This window comes from Scyliorhinus canicula, chromosome 15 (assembly GCF_902713615.1).
Source record: "Scyliorhinus canicula chromosome 15, sScyCan1.1, whole genome shotgun sequence".
Classification (NCBI taxonomy): domain Eukaryota; kingdom Metazoa; phylum Chordata; class Chondrichthyes; order Carcharhiniformes; family Scyliorhinidae; genus Scyliorhinus; species Scyliorhinus canicula.
The window spans coordinates 85,990,244-86,004,956 of NC_052160.1; positions in this window are offsets into that span (position 1 = coordinate 85,990,244).

Here is a 14,713-nt window from a genome sequence, read left to right on the forward strand (position 1 = left end):
CCGACCCGGTATTCACCAGGGCCTCTGGTTTTCCGCCTCTGATGGGCTGAGTTCTGGGTGGCGCGGTTCATTTGTGCTGTTACAAATCGTGAAACCGTCATGGCTGATGAGGGAGAGAGAGAGGAGGTAGGACACAGAGAGAAGTGACTGTGGGCTTCCAGGCTGGACACTGGCTGATTTGGTTGGAGGACCCTGCCAGGCTGGGGGAAGGGGGTGATGGGGAGAACATGCCGAGTGGCCAGATTGATCCCTCAGTGGACTAGGACGGTGCCTAGGCATGGGCCGCCATTACCGTGGCCATGTTGCTATGCACCCCACTGACCACCTACCTTGGCCCCTGGTTCTGCAAAGTGACACCGGCCATATCAGCGTCCACCCAACCACCCCAGACCCGCACCCCACCCTCTGCCCACACAGCCACCAAGACCCATGCCATCGAAGACTCCGGCTGAGCAGAGAGACAGTGCGACATATCTGCCAAATTGGGTGGAGTTGGAGGAATCCAACCTTGTGCAGGAGTAGGAGGTGGTTCTAACCATGCGTGCCACCCAGGCCTACACCTCAATGGGTGATATGGCATAGTCCCAGGAGGATGTCATCATCCCCCACATTCCCTGTGCTCTATGGCCGCGAGCGTGCAGAACATGTTTGAGACCAGAGTGGGCCTCCAGGACTGACAGCGCCTTGTGTAAGGGGAGCCTCAGCTTTCATCCCTGTCCCACGAATAGCCCGGGCTCCATTGGGAACCCCGAGGGAAGAAGGAGGTGATGGGGCCCATGACGGTGACTCCTGCAGGGGAGATGCACATTGGGTGCTCCTCCCTCCCCCGCCCTCCTGTCCCTGATGCATTTGGTGAGCAGCAGGCAGAACAGGGTGGCACCATACGACCTGGGATGCCCGAGCAGCCCTTCCATGCCCGGTCACAGGTTGCAGGGTGGGAATCACAACAATCCATTTCCACTCCTGCTGTACCGTCTGGGGATCCACCTTGACGTAGCATTAGGGCCCGTAAGACCAGTAAGTTAGACATAATTAACTTGGCACGGGTGCAGTGCACAGTTTAGTTATACTTATACATTGTCATATTAAATCTGTGTATACATTGTCACATTAAACACCTGCTCTGTCAGATGAGAGGGGTGGGCTCACCTGGGCTCCCCACCATAACCCCCCTACCATTCCCACCACCGTTACCCCAGCGATTCAATTGGGCCATGTGATGGAATAGCCAGCTTGCATGCAGGATTCACCCAGGTGGACGGTGGAACTTACGCCTGTGGGCAGGATATTGTCAAATGATATGGACAGAGAATGACTGGCTCCGTGGCCGAGCATGCGCACAGCGGAGAATTGTGACGGCATGGCAGATAGTGCCCCCCGGAAGCCCCCTCACCACTCCTGTCCTCCCAGCCCCCGCCAAAGCCCCCCAGCAAGCAGAACGGCTCCGCCACCGACTGTGCGGCACTGGACACAGTCCGTAGCCGCCGCACAAGGTACACAAAACCTCAGAGCACATGTGGTCGGGAAGTCGGCCCATCGGGGATTGAGCATCGGGCAGTGCCTTAAGGTGATGTCCTGAGGCCGTCTCAACGGCGTCCGACGTGTTCATCTATCATGCCGTTTTGGGGGGGGGGGGGGGGGGGGGGAGGCAGAGCATCTGAAAAACCTCCCAGCCCCGATTTTGGCCCCAAACGGGTTCTCCGGCCGATTTCTGAATGTGATTTCATCATCGGCAATCGGAGAATCCAGCCCTTAATTTCTGATTGATAGATATTATGAAAACACTTTGTTGGACTGTAAAGATTCTCCAAGGTTCATTAACGAGATAATGATGGTCACTATTGCGTGTGTGAAACAATATGAGGAAATTGATGAGGAAAAGATTGAGTGTAAGAGACAGAATTCGGGACAAAGGACACAATACTAAATGTAAAATGGAATAACCTGAGGTGTAGTTTTTCTGCCCTCTTCTGGCACCAACCAAGGACACAGACAAAATTGAATACTTATTGCCAGTTGAATTAATACAGTTTTGTTATTTAACTCAGACTTAGGCTATGTGTTCATTGAAATAGTTACATAAGTTTCAATACTCACGACTTGAAGAAAAACATACTCCCCAGATAGAGAGAGCTTGGCCAGGCTTTCTCTGGAAGATGCATGGCTGTGAGGTTTCAAAGTCAGGTCTGCTCTTGTGAAGGGTGATCCTTGGGGTTATTGCTGTTGAATATTGGTAGTCCCTGCTATTTTGCAAGGTTTTAGTTCAACAATTCTTTAGTTTCCAGGCATCATTCAACCTTGAGAGTGCCTTGTTCTCGATGGTCTAAAATAAAGTGTTATCAGTGAAATTTCAAGTTGCAAGTAGTCTCTCTGTTCCCATGATGTTCTTTCTGCAGAAAGGCAGTTTTTCACACAAACAAATCTGTTGGCTTCTTTTACCATCATTCCTCAAGGCACAATGTTGGCCATCTTTCCCATCATTCTCCCTTTTGAATGCTGAACGAGGCAAAGTGAATCACAAAAAACGTAGCCAGTTCTTCCCATTGGGCAGATATTCAGGTCCAAACCATGTTACAACTAATCATAACTACGTAAAGAAACAGCGTTCATTATATATATATATAATTATTCATTGGCACATCATTTTCCCATCAATCTTTCCCAATTTTGCAAAAACAACTCCATCTCTAATGCATTTTCCATCTTAACATTCCAGCACATTAACATTATCACAATATAAGTTTGATACAATAAAACAATAAGCATGGCTATAATTTGTTCCCATGGGTAATGCTGTACATTTATTCTCCAGCTCCAATATCATCCCACCAACTAATTTCTGTAATTTAATTTACTTGTGCTTTGATTACACTTATTTCTTGTAACATTATGTGATATGTCATACTTAAGGCACTTTTTAATATTTCTTAACATTTCTGGGAGCAGTTGTATATTTGTCACATATTTCTCCCAATAATCCTCAAGTTCAGCTTTAATTTCCTCCCTGACATCAATTTGCTCTTGTCTTCATTTATGAATATCAACAAACTAAATTTTACCAATTCAAGCTGAAACCTGGGTTTTTATGCACAATGTAGGTTTCTCAACATGGGGATATTCTGGTCCCATACCGATATCGTTCCAGTCAGGTGGTAACACAATATTCTTCTTTATTCACATTCGCCTTTACCCTTGTGATCTCAGGCTTTAGGGTTCTAACATCTTGGGGACAAGTTATATTCTCATTTGTCTTATATCTATACTTGGCTGAATAAGAGGGGTATATTGGATATGGACAGACTATAATTTTGCTGGATGGCTGACATTTTTCCAGCATAGTTCCCACTCAAGTTTTATTCCGTTCGAGGGGGATGTGATAAACATAATGGGCAGGAATCTCCGTGGCCCGATGCCGATATTGTAATTGGCGATGGGGCGGATAATTGGCTCCGACGCCTAAATCAGGGCCTGCGCCGGTTTGATGCCCATCAACCATGCTCTGCCCCTTGGAAAAGGCATCATCGTGCCACGCGCTATTGCAACATCATTGGTGCGTCACCAGTAGGCACTCCTGCGATGATCCACCCCCGTTCGGCTGAGTTACCATTGTTGCGGGACACGTGTGGTCTCAGTGTAGGAGAGGTTCCAAGGCCTGTGTATTGAGTCGGCTTCCACGTGGGCTTTTCTCCTGTGGCTCAACTCAGTACAAAGAGCAGCAGAATCATTAACAATCTGAAGAGGGTTTAATATTCTACAAGCTTGCTTTTATGGACATGAAAGGTAAGACCTGAAAAGCTGCCAAGGTCCTTCTACAGAACAAAGACACAAACTCAGCACATATACAGCATTCAAAAATCAATAGCACTCCCCAGTTGGGTGTGATCCAATCCCTGAAGCTGCTATGTTTAAACTCACCAAATACAATCGCAAGCAAACCATGATTGATGCCAGGATCCTTATTCTGACAGCTATGTATGATCGCAACATCCTGTGCTGTTTGTTTAACGAGTGCCACCTTTGTCCAATTAGCACTACTGTGTCCTTAGGCTCGCCCCAGGTCCCGTTTAAAATGATCATATTTCTGCTGGTCTGTTCTGCCGGCAGCCGTTATCCAGCCCCTGCTTTGTACATTTGGAGGGTAACATCTGCCAGGCTGAACCAGGTAATTTCCCCTTTGTTAACAGTCTCACACCATCCACGGTTAGATCGTGGGTTTCTCTGAATTCATCCATGGTTTCCCAAAAGGCTGAATTAGTACGGTTTAGGCGCAATGGGCTGAGTTTGTCCATGAACATTTGTTTCTCCGTTGCAGTCAGTGGCATTCCTTGAGTGGCTGTTATGGCCCCTCGCCTACCCGTGGCGGTTTTGAATGTAGTTCGAATTGGTGCCATGGGAGCGGACAGGATTTTTGAATTATACTGGGGTGGATAGTTATTATACTGGTCTGCTTCGTCAGCTAAACTGCCCCTGTCTATTCTCCCCTGTTCTCCTTCCTCCTCAGGTAGGGAGGGATATAATGGCTCAGCCACCATCCTTCCCTGTGGTTTGTTCAGTCCCTCCTCCTGCGCTTTTCTTATCGAGGCTGCTTGTTTCTCTCTGCCTCAGTGTTGAGGCAATTTTTTATCAGAGCAGCAAGTATTTCAGCTGATATCTCTGCCTTATTTTTGATCTGCCCTAGCCACCAAGCCTTTTGCTCAGCTTTGGGCGCTTCTGAATCATATCCTTTTTCAACCATCTTTTTGATCAACTTCCTATGCTCAATAACAATGGTTTGGATCATACTGCCATCAGGTCCCCACTGGGTGCTCCCTGTTTTGGACTCCATCGAATCATTGCGGGACCCTAACCCTTCCAGCCTTCTTTTTTAAAAATGCGCGGCGTTTTATCCTGCATTGCTCCTTGGCGTGGTACAAAAGTCCATCTTTATCCAGCCAACATTAGCGCGTTTTCAGTGTTGCTTGTGTCTGCCCCTACCTACTCGCAACTTGCACCCCTTGTCCGAATCGCACAACTTATGGATCCGACCATGTGATACGCAACCTCTATCTACTGGCTGGTAAATCAAAATGTACTCATCTGGGGAGGCATATCATTATGGTCAGAATCCTGTGGACAATATTGCTTGCAGCGCCAAATAATGTTAGAATGGTTTCAAGGCCTGTGTATTGAGTCAGCTGACATGTGGGCTTTTCTCCTGTGGCACAACTCAATACAAAGAGCAGCAGAAACATCAACAATCTGAAGACAGTTTAATATTCTGCAAGCTTGCTTTTATGTACATGAGAGATAAAACCTGGAAAGCTGCCAAGGTCCTTCTACAGAACAAAGACACAAACTCAGCACATATACAGCATTCAAAAATCAATAGCCCTGCCCATTTGGATGTGATCCAATCCCTGAAGCTGCTGTGATCAAACTCGCCCAATAGAATTGCAACAAATGTTTAACCTTCACCCAATAGAATCGCAAGCAAACCATGATTGATGCCAGGATCCTCATCCTGACAGCTATGTACAATCACAACTTCCTGTGCTGTTTGTCTGTGAGAAACAGAACAACAGAACCAACACCCTGGATTGATTCACCATTGATTACTTATTACTGCGATGTCCTAAAAATACATGTTTAATGGTAAATAATGATTACTCGGTACTCTTCCTATAATTCATCCCAATCCTTAATAAAGTAACTTATGTAAAACTAATCTAGTGGCATGCTAACTATTTAGTGTTAAGAGGTATCATCGCTGAACCCCCCCCCCCTCACTCAATTGGGAACAGTGTCAATGTCCAGCGACGCGGGACTTGGCCGGGGTCCATGCCAGGGAGGCTTCCGTGGGTGTTGGGAGGACTGGTGGGAGGTGGCAAGGAGGTGGCCTGTGGGGTCACAGATGGCAGGTCGTGTCCTTGCACGGCCGGAGCCACATTGCATGGTGCAACCGCTGAAGGTCATCGCTGTGCGCATGTGCAGCCAGGGACCAGGCTATACTCCAGCCGTTTTTGGCGCGGGAGCAAGGAGTCTCAGCCGGCGCCACTGCAAACCCCTCACTGGTCCCAGAATCGATGAGGGGCCGCTGCTAATGTTTTGGTCGTAAAACTCCCGCGAATTGTCCGAGCTGGCAATTATCCGCTGAAACGGAGAATCCAGCCCAATGTAATTCTCACATATTCAAAATTCCTCTAAAATATGCTTACAAATTTCATAATCAATAGTCCTATTGAATTCCCACAAATTCACAGTTAAACCTCATATAAATTAACATAGAACAACACATAAACGTAGATGCACCCAGTCGATAGAGTGCGATTTAACCAAATCAGCTGTCTGCTGAAATGACTAATTTTGCTACAGAACCTAAAGGGGCGGAGAGTGGGTGGAGAAACTTGGTGTGCCATCGAGTCCTTTATGTAATTAAAAAACTTATTTCACTCTGATCCTTCAATGTTGCTCAAATTTCATCACTTTATCCTTTTTATAACCTATTTCAATTTCCAATTTTTGGTAATTAATTAAAGTTAAGAGATATTTGCTGAAAGGGGTTGTTACCTGACTCTCAAATTGTTATGATGTGGAGATACCGGGGTTGGACTGGCGTGAGCAGAGTAAGAATTGTTGTTTCCAACTCAAGTGTTTTGAAAGTCACAAATTGGATTGCTGCCAAACTCGTCTTAACTTTGTTTTAGAATAGACAGACGGTTTGAATTCTAGTTCGGCTCAAATTTCATTTAAACAGAGACTCACAGCAGTTCAAATTAAACACATTTTCATTCCCCTTCCAAACTAATTCTTTATTCACTTCTTCCAAATTTTCAGCTCCAACATTGAATTACCATGAATACTGCAAAGAATTTGATTCTGATTCTGGTCGGAATCAATAGTCTTCTCTTTTAGTATCTGGTTAATTGTTTTTGCATGTCCTTCTAATATTTTTACAGGTTTGATCTTCTCAACAAAATTTGCTTCACTCCCCTTCTTTTTCTGTCCCATTTTAACTGTATCGGCCATGGGCGGCTTGGATATTATCCATCATTTGTTGTCCACCTTTTCGTGGCTGACAGCTATTCTGCCTCTGACAATTCTGATCCCAACAAGGGTTCTATTCCTCTAATGGGCCATCCCATTAGCAGGGCATGGGGAGTAAAACCCATTCTGCTAGAAATGGGGCGGGATTCTGTCGGCCGCAGCAACATCGGGAAAGGCGATTGGGCGGAGAAACAGTTTTGATGCCAAAACGTGGCGGGCACCGGGTTCACGCTAAATCACATTCTCAATGCGTTCCATTCTACACATACACTAAACGATGTTGGCATATCATTAGAAGCCTGACCTGGTATTCTTCAGGTCTCCACAATTCTCCGCCTCCACTGGGGCATATTCCTGGCAGCGAGTTTCACTTGTGTTTCTAAAAACTGCGAAAGAGGCGCCGTGGCTGATGATGGAGACAGAAGAGATGTGAAAGCAGAGGCCCGACCTTGGGCTGCCGGTCCTGACACTGGCCGGGCTGGCTGGGGTGCGGAGGCACCTGACAAGGGTCGGTTGGGACGGGTCACCGGGGGGGGGTGGGCATGGTGGTGGGGTGACCCCCCCACATGGCATGGGCAGACATTGCCATGGCCTGCAAGGCAGTCACCTAGCTGCGTGCCCTGTGCTGACCACCCTCCTTGGCCCCCGGTTCTGCAGAGTACCACCGGCCGTATGGATGCCCCCAACCCATAACCCTTGCACAACAGCCCCCACCCTCCATCCCACCACCCTCGCAACCCACCCTCAGCCATACTATTATCAAAGGACTGACATTCCAAATTATTTTGTTGGACAGTTATCCAAATCATGGGCAGAATTCTCCGTTTGCTGATTCCGAAAACGCGAAACACGTTTGGTTGGAGAACAGGTTCCGCTGCCAAAATCGCAACGGGCACTGATTTGATGCCAAATCGTGATTCTTCATCACCTCCGACATTCGTGCTGACTGGAAGGCACATACAGCAAGCACCGTTTGCATATCATTAGCGGATCTGACCCAGTATTCTCTGGGTCCTCCAGGATTCCTCTCTTCCGATGGACAGAGATCCCAATGGCGCGGTTGATTTGTGCATTTTTTAATCATGAAACCGGCACCATGTCTGATGAAGGAGAGAGAGAGGAGGTAGGACACAAAGAGAAGGGACTGTGGGTTGCCGGGCTGGACTCTGGTTGCGTGGGGGTCTCTGCCAGGGCCGATGGCGGAGGGGGGGGGGGAGTTGATGACAGGCGGAACAGACCGAACAACCAGGGTGACCCCCCCACGGGACTGGGGCGGTGCCCAGGCATGGACTGCCATTACCACGGCCACCTTGCCGCGCAATAACTGTCCACCCACTTTGGCCCTTTGTTCTTCAGATGTGCTGGAGCAGGAGGAGGAATGCCAGGCATCGTCCCATGAGGAGGATGCAGAGAAGAGCAAGTATGGGCAGGATATGGGGCCCAGGCAGGGATGCTGAATGACGTGCGTGCCAGGGCCAAGACGTACGGGATGTTCTGATTGCCTCCTGGTTCACCAACTAGTGGGGCAGTGGTTGATGGGGGAACTGGCCAGGGGTACGAACAATGCATCCTGATGTGTTAGGCAAGTTGGTTCGATGTGGAATGCAATCGATGCAGGGAAGCTAGAAACAGACGTCTAACACTGAGAAGATCCAACACTGGTTTATTCAATAAAAGAACTGATAAACATATTCAGCTGTGGGTGCCACTATACTGAACTGACTGGAGACCTAGTACCAGCCTGACCAGACTTACTGGCTACCGTATGGTGTTTGCACTGGCTAGCTCGTGGACTCTGACTGCCTCAGTGGCTGGGTCCAGAGAGAGCGGGAAACCTAGTGCCCTCTGGCTTTATCGTGGTAGTGTCCTGTCTGGTGATTGGCTGTACTGTGTTGTGTGCTTACTGGTCATCCTGTGTGTCAATCACTGCCTGTCTGCACCTCATTATATACATGAGTGGATATTATGACACATCCCACCCCCATTCCAACCGCCCCCCAACACCGACCAACCCCTGCCTGCAACCCCCTCCGTGATAGCTTGTTTCTCCCTGTCAGCCAAATCTTCTCTGTTAGTTCCTCAAGTGTTGTCAGTCTATTTGTGTGTAGAAATCCCTAACTGTCAGCGTCCCCCTGTCCTGTCTCCACCTTTTGAAGGTGGCATCCATTCTGCCTGGCACAAACCTGTGGTTGTTGCAGATGGGGGCCTTAACGGACATTTTCTTTCACCTGAAGTATTGTCGCAGTTGGTTCCACGCCCAGAGTGTTGCTATCACCATTGGGCTTGTCGATATTTGTTCGGTGGGGATGGGAGTGCAGCCATGGTTAGGGCCCGGAGGGAGGTCCCCATGCAGGAGACATCCACCATTCGCACCCATTCGGCTTCTACCTCTTTTATCCATCCCATTACACTCTCCACAGTTGCAGCCCAGTGGTAATAATAGTAATATTGCAGGTTTGGATGGCCCTCGTTCATTCCAGCATCTTTTTGGAGATTCTAGGGTTCCGCTCCCCCCATCCCCACACACATAAACGCCATGTTCACTTTTTCTAATGAGTTGAAAAAGGCTTTGGGGTGCAGATCGGGATGGATCTGAACCAGAAGAGGAACATGGGCAGTACGTTCATTTTGATCGTCTGCACTCCTTACCAGGGAGAGTGGAAGTGTTTATTACCTCTGCAGGTCCTTTTTTACATCCTCCACCAGACTGGTCAGGTTCCATTTGTGGATCTATGTCCAGCCATGGGTGATTTGTATCTCCGGGGCCGAAGAAATTATAAGTCAGCATTTTTAGTTTTCGCCAAAGGTTCTTTTATTAAACACAAAGTTCGTGGGGGGGGTGGGGTGGGGGGGGGGGGGGGGGGGGGGGGGGGGGGGTTGGAGAGACCACAGTCATTCCAAATGTCACTGTTTTACATAGGTAAAGGCAGGCAATTTATATGATATAGTAAGCATTATCTAGGACAGAAAGCATTCTTTAGATTAGCAAGCAACAGAAAAATGAGCAGGCCGGAGTTAGATTTTAATAACAGGCCTTAACTTCCTTGCATAAGAAAAATAATAATTTCATGCTGTCAGTAAAACAATGTGCAGATGTACACTTGTTTACATTGTATGACCTTCCGACTATTTCATACAGAACTTCTTGACTGAAATAAGGCGAAATATCCATCATGCTTTGCCAAGTGCTTATTTCCATGAAATATAGTCAAGTAGCTGGTTAAAATGAAGACAGGGTAGGGCAGCATGGTTAGCATTACTGCCTACGGCGCTGAGGACCAGGGTTTGAATCCCGGCCCTGGGTCGCTGTCTGTGTGGAGTTTGCACGTTCTCCCAGTATTTGAGTGGGTTTCACCCCCACAACCCAAAGATGTGCAGGTTAGGTGGATTGGCCACGCTAAATTGCCCCTTAATTGGAAAAAATAATTTTCTCTAAATTTATTTTAAAAAAACAAAAAAAATGAAGATAGGGTATTAAGGCAATTAATCCGCCAGCTAAAGTCCCTTCTGCACTCGGGTACCGGAATTTGAGCCGGGCCTGTGTAAATGACTGTCCCCCCCCCTTGCAGGTTTACCGGAAGATCTCACTTTTGCCTAGGTTGAGTTTGTAGCCCAAGAAGGCTCCAAACTCTTTCAGGAGCGCCACGATTCCTTCAATGCTGTTTTGCGGGTCCGAGACTTAGAGAGGTGGGTCATGGAGTGAGACTGTGCACCCTGTCTCCTCTCCAGAACCCCTTCCAACTCTTTGCCGCCCTGAGCACAATTACTTGTGGTTTGATCGCTCAGGCTAATGCAGCGGGGACAACGGTCATCCCTGCCTGGTGCCTCTGTGCAGGTGTAAGTGCTGAGAGCTGGTGGTATTTGTCCATATGCTCCCTGTGGGAGCGCTATACAGGAGTTTCACCCAGGCAGCGAATCCTGCTCCAAGCTTGAACCGTTCCAGTACCTCTGTGAGGTACAGCCATTCAGCTCTGTTGGAGGCCTTCTCTGCATCCAGGGAGATGATCACCTCAGGTGTTCTCTCTCCAGATAGGGTCATGATCATGTTCAGCAGGCGCCTGAAGTTTGATGTCAGCTGTCTGCCCTTAACAAAGCCTGTCTGGTCTTCTGCTACCACCTCTGGGACACATTCCTCTGGTCTCCTGGCTAGGATCTTGGCCATTATTTTCACGTCCACATTTAGCAGTGAAATGTCTTTCGGAGCCACATTCTGTTGGGTATCAGCGAGATTGAGGCTTGTGCAAGCATAGACAGCAGGGTGCCCGTCTCCAGCGAGTTGTGAACATCTCCCACAAGAGCAGAAGTCTGCAAGGAATCCGTCTGGTCCCGGCGCCTTCCCCGCCTGCATGGAGTTAATGCTCTGCAGGACTTCTCCCAGTTCAAAAAGTGCTTCCAGCCTCTGTACCCTATCTTCCCCCTAAAGGTGCATGTTCAGTCCATCAAGGAAGAGGCAATGGAAAGGCCACCATCGCTTCCCTTTCTCTACATGCCCTGGGGGCAATACTTTCACTGCTGATTACAGCCTTCAGCGCTTTGCAGAACTTGGAGGCTGAGATCTCCCCATTCTGGTTATTAGGAAATACTGATCTGTGGCCTGTGATATTTTCTTGCAGAAAGCCTTATCGGCCAGGAGGGCCATGTCTAACCTCCATGTGGCCGGGGGGGGGCGGTGTTGGCCATGGCCCGTCTCCAACATCACATCCCTCTAATGTGGAACGCGTTCAGAGATTACAATCGTGGAATAATCCACTTACAAGCCCTGGAAGCACTTATTTCTCCACAAAGAAGTAGATCCATGTATGTACATTGTGTACCTGGTGAGAAGGAGAACTCTGTCTGTCTGTGGGACCAATAGAACTCCCCCCCTGCCATGATGAGTTGGTGTGTGTCGACGTCGGGGATTTCCGCCATGGTCGTCTTTATAAATTTGGTGTCGTCCCAGTTGGGAGCGTACACATTAACAAGGACCACTGGTGACCCGTCCAGGACACTATTGACCTTGACATAACATCCCTGAGTCCGCAGAAAACATCATCCTCCTTTTTAACAGCATGGTTACCCTCCTGGCTCTCGTCCCATAGCAGAAATGCTAGGTCTGTCCTACCCAGCCCTTCATTACCCGCATAGTCCTCTTCCCTCAGTTACGTCTCTTGGAGGAATACCATGCCGACTTTCATACTTTTCAGATGGGTGAAGACTCTAGATCTTTTCACTGGGCCGTTATGTCCCCTGACCTTCCAGGTGACAATTCTGATGGGAGGAGGTTTGCCCACCCCTCCTCCAACCGTACTTACCCTGTGGATGTGCTCCTGCACTCCGGAGTTTCCCTTTGTTGTGGAGCCGTCCAAAATGGCCTCTACTATTGCCCCTGTTACTGATGTGTACCTTCCCCCTTGGCGAGGACCCTCGGCCCCGCTTTCTCCCAGGCTTCCTGCTGCTAGCTTCCCCGCCAGTGAGGTGGTTCCTCCTCCCGGGGTTGGTTACATATCCACCCGTTGCTCGCTATCTGTTCTCCCTACCTACCACTACCCTCACTCTTTCCTGCGTTCTGCTGCCCTCGCTCTTACCTTCCTCTGTTGCACCTTACATCCTCACAACGAGGCAGTGCAGTCCTTCGCAAAATGTTTAATAGAACATAGAACAGTACAGCACAGAAGCTATCAATGTTGTGCCGACCCATGATCACCCTACTCAAACCCACCTATCCACCCTATACCCGTAACCCAACACCCCCATCCCCCCCTTAACCTTACCTTTTAGGACACTACGGGCAATTTAGCATGGCCAATCCACCTAACCCGCACATCTTTGGGCTGTGGGAGAAAACCGGAGCACCCGGAGGAAACCCACGCACACACGGGGAGGACGTGCAGACTCCGCACAGACAGTGACCCAGCCGGGAATCGAAACTGGGACCCTGGAGCTGTGAAGCATTTATGCTAACCACCATGCTACCGTGCTGCCCACATGTTCATCAAGTTGGCTGTTTCATTCAGTAAATCTTTGGATGGTCTTTCCACCACTGTCCCTGCTGCCATTTCTCCAGCTCGTTCTCCAGGACAAGTTTGTTTGCATTCACAGGGGCTGTGAAGACTTGCTCCCTGCCTTGCAATGTGACCTAGAGTTTGGCCGGTACAGCATCCCAAATTTTACGCCGTCCTTGTACAGGCTGGTTTCTCCCTGTTGAACTCATCCCGGCGCTTGTTGAGATGAGCCCCAATGTCCTGGTAGACCCAGATCTGGTGACTTTTCCAGTTACAGTTTTCAATTGTCTTGCCCAGCACAGGATTCTTTCCCGATCTTGTACCGGTGCATTTTAGCGATTATCACCCTCGGTTGTTCCCCAGCCTTCCGTTTTGGATGGAGTGACCGGTGAGCTCTGTCAATTTCTGGTGGGTTGGGGAAGCTATCTCTTCCCACCAGACTTCCCAGCATTTGGCCCACATTGTCTGTGGGGTCCCTGCCTTAAATCCTCTCCAACAGACCCACAATCTGTAGGTTTTGGCACCTTGATCTGTTTTCCTGATCCTCTGTCTTTCCTGGCAAACTCCCCAGCGTCGCTACCAGCCTTGTTATTGCCTTTTCCAGGGCGGCGGTTCAGTTGCTTTGGTCATTTGGCCTTTTCTAGCTCCTTTATGGTGCTTTCCTGGGCTTCCAATCGCCTCTCTGCGTTGTCAAGGGCCACCTACATGGTCGCCAGAGCTTCTGCGACCACCACCCTGATCACAGCCTGGATATCGGTCTTCGTCTATTCTCTATGGTCTCTCAGTTTCCTTGAGAGGAACATCCTCCAATCACACCCTGGTGAGGAAGCGGGGTGGGTGCTCCTTGTGTGGCGGATCGGTCCTCCTCACTCTGGCGAGACCCGAGCTTCATCGCTTTGTGCGTCTGCTGGGTCAACCTTTTGCTTCTTCTGGGTTTTTTCACTTCTTTTCTCCACATGGCCTCTGGAGTGGCTGCTACTCGGCATCTCGTTTCTCATTGGTGTTGGTTGAGGTGCAGGGATACTTTTTCATGTTTGATGGGCAATTTCAAGTAAAGGAGCAATTTTCGGGTTTGTAGGAGGAGAGCCATCTGATATGCGACGACTCAGCACATCCCCGTCACTGGAAGTCTCCCCCAACTATTATATTACCCGTGTTGCATGTACCTCTAATTTCCTGCTGTTTCCATATCCTATATTGCCAGTGTTTGCTGCACCTTGTGTTCCACCGAAATGATTCTACATCTTCATCACCCGATCGAAGCTCGGTAATGGACTGATCCCATCCTTCATTAACAGCGCTACCCCACCTACTTTTGTTTTGCCTATGATTTCTAAATGTTGAACAAGCTAAAATATTCAGTCCCCAGCCTTTGTCACCCTGCAGCCAAGTCTCCGTAACAGCAATTAGAGCAGCTTTGTTGACTTCCATAAGGGCCATCAATTCATCTTCCTCATTGTAAATGTTACATGCACTCAGATCGAGTGCTTTTACTTGTTTAAAAGTAAATTGTTAAATAGAGCTAACGTTTCGAGGCCGATGACTCTTTGACATTTTCTCTTTCGCTTTTACTTGTTTATTGATTTCAAAATCTCTCGCCTTATCAGTCGGTGTACTCTTAGGTTTGTGTACTCTGTCCCTGAGGTCTGTGTACTCTGTCCCTGAGGTCTGTATACTCTGTCCCTGAGGTCTGTGTACTCTGTCCC